Source organism: Rhipicephalus microplus, chromosome 3, assembly GCF_043290135.1.
Source record: "Rhipicephalus microplus isolate Deutch F79 chromosome 3, USDA_Rmic, whole genome shotgun sequence".
Lineage (NCBI taxonomy): Eukaryota > Metazoa > Arthropoda > Arachnida > Ixodida > Ixodidae > Rhipicephalus > Rhipicephalus microplus.
Window position 1 is genome coordinate 121,452,844 of NC_134702.1, and position 7,603 is coordinate 121,460,446.

Here is a 7,603-nt window from a genome sequence, read left to right on the forward strand (position 1 = left end):
AAGGCAAGAAGTTAGGGGGTAAAAAGCCAGCCAAGCCTGTGCCAGCTAGGTGCTTACCAGCTCTGTTGCTACGCAGCCCTCCACGAATTATTGTAAGCTGCGGTAATTTTTGTTTTGCTTCAATAAATACCGAACATTCACGTTGAATTGCTGCAGATTGTGCGTTCCTTTCTTGCTTCATTTCTTTAGCCGTTTCAGTTCTGTATTTTTTTATTTTGTCATAGTTCTTGTTTTCTTCTTCTGTATTTCTGATACTTTGCATCCCAGAAGTTCATAAATGTAAATTGAGCCAGTGGTGCAAGTGTATATTTAGGGCGCAAAGTTAGGACATCCGTGTCGCAATTATAGAAAAATGGCTTCTGTATGCCCTCTACTTTTAACAGTACACAAAAACTGAACGAACGTCTAGTTTTGCAGTGTGGAGGTTCTGGAAGCAGCTCCAAGACTCGTGCTAAACTTCAGGAATTAAGGGGTCCTTCTTCGAACAGCAGTACGTCGCCTCACCGGCAAGCACTGACGACGTCTCTTATCTCTTTAAAAAAACCGTTGCGTTGCCCTTGTCTGCCAGAAGGATGACAAGGTTTTCATTTGAGTGAATGTCATTGATAGCTTGCTTTCCCTTTCTTCATATTAGGGAAACATTTTGGTGTGAGCGACACCGTGAAAGAGCGCTATAGGACTGGGTCGTGCCTCAACTCAGATGATAGCATTTACTACAGCGAAAACCCATCTTTTTGCATAATTTTGTGGCCCAAACTTGAAACTTAAGTCTGAATTAGGAACCCTGAGCTCGGGTGAGTTTGGCTGGTACGACGATAGGTTATGCACAGCGGTTATGAAAACACTGTGAAGGGGCCTAAATGCTTGCGACAGTTTTCGCGCGTCTCTTTCACGCGATGGGATTGAAGTACGGTCTTGAAGTCAATAAGGAATTCAATGCTGGATAAGTGCTCCGGAACCTGGTCCTCTAAGTGACTGAGCGGGAAGAAAGCCTCTTTCGCCAAGTTCATTGCGGTCTGCCTGGATTCAAAGACCCAGGCTTGCAGTACTTTTTCGCCCTAAAGAATATTTTCGGCAGCTGGTTTACTGGTTTTCATGGCCGGTGTCTTTTTTGTTATATCATATGAGACCCCGAGCAGAGGTGCTTTCATCAAAGCGTCGACTTCCTCTATCCAGTCGTTTACAGTTGTGGAACGATAGCCAAATCAACATAGGTATTAGAAACATTAGAGGCGGTAACCTTACATCTATAGCGCTTGGGCTTGAGACAATTGTCTGCGATACGTGTAGACCAGACCACCTACGCAGCCACCTATGCAGACTTCCACCGTGGTTGGCAAGGTAGCACAAGGCGCTGGATTCATGATCCTTTGCCTCAACGCTCCTCGCCTTTATTTGAGTAACGGGGCTCTTTTTTCTTAGTCAATTTATTAGATAAGTTAAACTGGCACCCATAAATATTATGCCATCTCCTTTTAATGGGAACTGTGTGTAGATGTGAAGCAGCGGGCGCTAAAGCTTACACTGACGGCCACGTTTACGCTGCCACTCATCGTGGCATTTCGCATGACAGAAACCTGGGGATGCGCAAAGTACGCAGTGATTGGCCATTTTTTGTGCTGCAACATGTCAATAGCTTAGAGACAGAAGATTTTGATTGGACACCAAAATCAGCAGTTTACCTTTAGTTTACGGACGCTGCGAGTGTTTGTTGTTCAATAACTCACAAGACAAATCTCCCACCACTACTAACTTGGAATTGAGCACCCAGTGGCTATATATCTGGCACTGTAAGTGAATGGCTGTGCAGCGCGAGCAGTCGGTTTTCGCAAACAAGAAACTCAGTCAGCGTTACGAAGCGAGAAAAGGGGGGGGGGGTGTAGGAGAAGAGTGATAGGAGGAGGGGACATGCATGCGCAATGGCATATAGTGTAAACGACGCAAAGAGGAATACCTAGATGAGAGAGGGAATCGAGCGTAGGTCAGCAGACGCTCCTTGCGTCGTCGTTGCAGCAAGCATGTCGTTACTGCTTCTAAAAACACTTCAAAAGATCGTGGTTTAGTGTACAATTGACGTTAACGCAACGTTACACCTGAATCATATAAGTTTATGAAATCTACTAGCACTCCACCTAGCGTTGACGTTTCACCGACAGCAGGTCGGAGTAGTCTTTTCGAAAACTTTTAGACACGTTACAAGGCTCTATTTTAGGATACGTTACTGATGTTATACCTTTCATTCTTCGGGTAACTGCTGCTGGTGTTAGTTTTTCTTGACGCTTTCGCATTTCAACCAGAAATGTCAGGTTTCGCTGTATGCGCCACACGTCTCTGCAGTAATTGGTTTGACAATGTACGTGGCATGACCTTGACGTTATTCATGTCGGGTCTTGCCAGACAATTTGATCAAATCATCTTACCCTCCCATACAAATTTCAATAAGTTATAACAAAGAAAGGAATACAACGAAAACAACAACAATCATCATCATGAAAAGAGGTACCACGAAATCGGCGTAGAACACCACCAGCTCGTTCTCACTTTGTCACTTCCGTTCTATCGCCCGTTTGTTAAGCTCTATCAATAAAACTCGCTATACTTGGAGGAGGTGCGGATACACCCGTCGTCTGAGACCTAGAACTCCGATATCGCATATTGACTTCGGAAACGCAAGTTCACGCTGCCCAACAGACGCCACCTCTCGCGTCCACTGCTTGCCCCGGCCCGGTTCGCCAGCGAGACCCCCCGATATTTGCCGGCACGGAAGACCAGAACAACGAGGACTGGCTGTCGTCACACAAAAAAGTCAGTAAACTGAATAGATGCGATGACGCTGCTAAGTTGGGCACTGTGAAGATTTACCTCGTCAACGTAATGAAGCTGTACTATAGGAACCAAGAATCTGAGTTCGAAGACCGGTCTGCCTTCTAGCAGGCAATAACAGTTGTCTTCGGACGCTCTGCTGCACGGAAATTAACCACTGTACACCGCGTGGATAATTTGGCACAGGAGCATCGTGAAAATTCTACAACCGTTATGAAGGAAATTTTCGACTTCTGCAGGAGAATCGATGCCTCAATGAGTGGAAGCGCAAAGATACAACATATTATAAAGGGCACCGGCGAGGATGTTTTCCGAATGGTCTTCAGGAAGTCTTCTACCACTGTGTCTGACATCAAAGCCCAATGCCAGAGTTGTCAAGAGCAGCCGAGGCAACGAGCTCTCACGCGGTGTTCATCTCTGACAAAATCCACTAGTCACTTCACTTCACGTTCTGCCTGACCAGTCGTACTTTCTCGCGCTAATAAAAGACTTTGTGCGGAAAAACGCTGTTCGTCCACTTTATCTGCTCCCGTTTGCTCAACGCCAGGAGCTCCCACAGCAGCAGACACTGCGGTAACCAAGCCCGTTTGCTTCGGTGCTCCGAAAAATTATTCAATAGCAGATATTCCAGGCCTCATAATCATATGGTGGTTTTGGGACGTTAAACCCCACAAATCAATCAAATATTCGAGGCCAAGCTCGTGCTCTTTAAGCAGTGCCCTGATGCCGCGCGTCTAACGCTGAGGCAGTGAAGCGGCAGCACGTACACAAGCCCTTGCCGTGTCACGAAGTGCCAGATCTCCGCCTATTGAGCCCTTTGCCACATCGACTGTGCTGACTGCCCTATGGGCTGCTCCCACCAGTGCGAATTCCTAGCGAACGGTTGATGACCGGCTGCAGTTTCTTTTTGTGTGTGGCAGCTCTGGACATACCGTCCCATACGGCGGTTGTCGTGTGACAGGATATACAGACGCCAGTTTAAAGAAGAGCTACGTGGACCGTCCCCTATCTCGTAATCAAAGCTCTGATTGTTAATAAATGACGTCTTCAAGTGATTGATTTAGCCTTCAAGTGCAGTAGACTGTGAATGATTCATTATGCTTTCTTTGTGAACGAGTGGCCTTAAAGACAGACGATTGCGTCGTATTGTTGTTATTTTACTTTTTCTCTTTCGCTAAATTTGGTCTCTTCTCTCTCTGTTTGTAACGTCTTTTTCTATCATATTTTATTCCGCTCGTCACCTTACCCAACACAGGATTGCCAGCCGGTCTGAGAACTGGCCTACGTTCCTGTCCTTCCGCTTATTTCTTTCCCCCTCCTCTTCACGTGACTATCCACAACCTACGCCTGAGCGCTCACTTCCACCCCGTCGTAGCACCGTTTTACCAATTCGTCGTCGGCCAGCTCCTGAAAACGAGAAAAACTAGCCACCGCAGTTTCTGAGGCAAGAACTGCTGTGTCGAAATGCTCAAGCCCTCGAACATTGCCGTCGAATACTGTAGAGGTTTTTGTTAAAGGCATTCCAGTGTACGTTCTTGTAGATACTGCTGCTACAGTTTCTGGTATGAACGCCAAACTTTGCCGCAAGCTCTGATAAGTGACCACGCATCCTCTTATATTGTCCTTATGTACAGAAAGTTGAAAATTTCTTGATCAGCCTATAGCCGCCTGTAGTGCTACTCGACTGTTCATCACAACGAACCACTACAATGCTGCGTTTGTCCTCCATTCATCCTCCTCACACGATACCATACTTTACTGGGATTTCTTGTAGCTTAATCCCGTCATTATCGATTGTGCCAGATCTGAACTTCAAAACTTGCCATTTAACGACCAGGCCTCCAACCACGCCCAGCAGCCGCGCACAAACCAGCAGTCAAGGAAGATACTGAAATCCCACCGGCAGAAGCTTTGTTTGTTCCCGTGTTCTGCTATGACATTTATGATGAAGCTTCATTTTTTTAACCATAAGCCTCATCCTTGGTCAGAAACGATTTCTGTTTTCTTCAACCCTCTCCATTTCTCATAGAAACAGCTCTCTCTGCCACACCAATCTAACTGTTGAAAGAAGAATCTAGTCAGGTGCGTTCACTCCATTGACGGAGGACAGATTTTTCCCATGGAACAAGTTATCCCGAAGAGACCGCGGCGTCTTGAGTGCCCTTGACCCATCTGATGCACCACCCTCTGAGCTATTCAATTCGGTGATTGCAGAGGGACCATAACACTCTGGGCTCTCTGATCTTCAGCTGCTGTACCGATTCCGCATATTGTGGGTAAACCCCAACCCTAGTATTTGTTGGGGTGTACGGTACCCAAGTTCCAATGTGATTATGACAGTCGCCGCAGTGGAGCATTCCGGAAACTTCGACCATCTGGTGTTTTTTCAACGTGCAGGTAAACCTACGCACATGTGCCTGAAGCATTTTCGCCTTCATCGAAAACGCTGCCTCTGGTCTTCGACGATGCCACCAGCGGTTGAGCAGCAGAGTGCCTTAGCCTATAAACGAGCATGGAGGGTGTTACAATTTTTCGTATACGCCAAGATAAGGAGGAAATTTAGAGGGTACCCGGATATCGGTAGCTAGTTAGATAGATACACAGATAGATAGATACAGATAGATAGATAGATAGAAGAAAATAAACAAACAGGAAAAAAGAAAGAAAGGAACATTTGAAGTGCCCCGGATCGCTTAGATGTATTGTCACAAAGAAGCGCTCAAGCAAGCTAGCGCCTTGGAATTTTAGCTACGGCGACAATACCAGGCGCCCTTCGAACGCGCCAGGAGGCAGCCTAAAATAAGAAAACAAGCATTAAAAACCCTTCGGGTGCACCGTGTTTACCCTTCGAAAAGCGTCATGGCTACGCTGACCAACTTTCTCGCACATATCGCCGAGCGAACACCAGAAGCTTCGAGAAGGGAAGCGTGAGTCACTCCCTGGTTGCATCACTGGTCGAGGAGAGTTTTCAAAAAAGTCTCGCCTCTTCCCCAGCTTTGACTTTGCAGTGCACTGACAAAGTTTAGAGAGCCCAGGGCGAAAGTATAAAAGCGAGTAGCGAGTGGTGATTATCAGGAGATGAAGAGAATTTTTCCGCCATCGGGCGAAGGCTTGCGTCGTCAGCGACGAAGGAGACGAATACAGTTTTGCATCAGCGTGTGTAGAGCAGGAGATGTAGCATTTGCCACCGTCTGGCGAAGTGCTGGTTCTACAGTCACCAAGCATAAACAAGAGGCTTTCTACCTGCGGGTGAGGCTTGTAGTACAAGCAGGTGAAGAGTGGGTGTTTACCGCCAGTGGGCGAAGACGCGTCTTGCAGTTGCAGCACGCCAGTAGCTGACGTAATATCGGCGAAGAAGTTTCCTTATTGGAGTACGGACCCGAAATAGAAACATCGGGAGCAACAGAACGACAATCAGCACCGGAGTTTGAGTGAGCAATTCCTTGAAGGGGATCCTTCAAACTTTGGTCCAAGAACATTAACTGAATAAGTTTTAGGAAATTCTTTATTCTTTAGGTGTCTTGGCTTGTGCACGAGATTTTATTGGAACACGTGTTGTTGTTTGTGCTCGTTGATTGGAGGTTATCTTGTTGTGTTGTGTACCCGTCGTATAGACTACCTTGTGAATGGAGACACGTTGTATTGAATTCTAGCCGAGTATGCATAATTGTGTGTCGTTTGCCCCTGCCGTATTTGAGAATATACTCTAATTTTTTATCAACTCTCGTGTCTGAGTCGTTCTTTGGACCACAGACGGCGTTCGCCGGCGCTCCCAATAGGCACCGTGCAGTCGAGTTTTTCAGTGTGACTGCAGTGCCAGAACGCAATGCCTAGCGGAGAAGAAACGCAACAGTAGGTTGGGGTCAGTCAAAATGGGACGCGATGCCCTCGTGTCACTGCCCGCGTGAGCGGGAGAATTGCAGCAGGTATACACGGGTACGCGGCGCGCGTCTGTTTTCGGCGTGCCCTTAACGCCCAACATAAGCGAACCTAGGTTTGGGCTACTGCTAGCTGTGCAGTTCCCTCTGGTCAGTGAATGATACCTACAGGACCAAATATAAATTGTCCGTGCTTTCGTAGGACAGTTTGAGGAGCTGATAGGTCGGCCCTTGAATTTAGACCGGCGATTGCCTCTCTAATTAACAGAACCCGTGACATTCTGCTTTATTGAAAAAAGAGCTTCAAATTATCTCGCTGCTTTGTTTTCTTTTTGTCTTGATTAGCGAAGATTTTTTCTGCGTATTCCGCTCGTGTGCCTTCGCCTCTCCGCATTAGGTGGAAAAGTCTTCAGGGAACTGAACTAGTCAACAGGGCAGCCAATGTGACCCGTAGTTTGTTGCAGATGACGTCTGCTATAACACATTGTTTTACGTCCTAAATAAGTGAACATTGGCATGGTACACAAAGGCATCGCAAAGCCAGATTAAGAGTCTCGCATTGAAGTGAAATAAATGACGGTATTTGACCGACGTGCTGCACTCATTTTACATACTGCAGTAAATACACTTGATAATTTTACTGATAACAGTACATGAGGCGTATTTATTATTCTGTCAGGTTCACTACTTGCCACGATGAAAGGATTCTGATAACAAACTTTGGTAAACAAGCCATTGCAAAAGATGTGGTTAGGTCCACATCTCCGGCGAATTATCTTCTGTCCGGCTTCCTTCATTTCAACTTTTCTCGAACGTTTAGTGTGCCAACCAATAATGTGAGCTATGCATGCAGTGTTAGTCCAGAATGGGCTAAACGGCTATTTTTACTCACCTGTTGCACA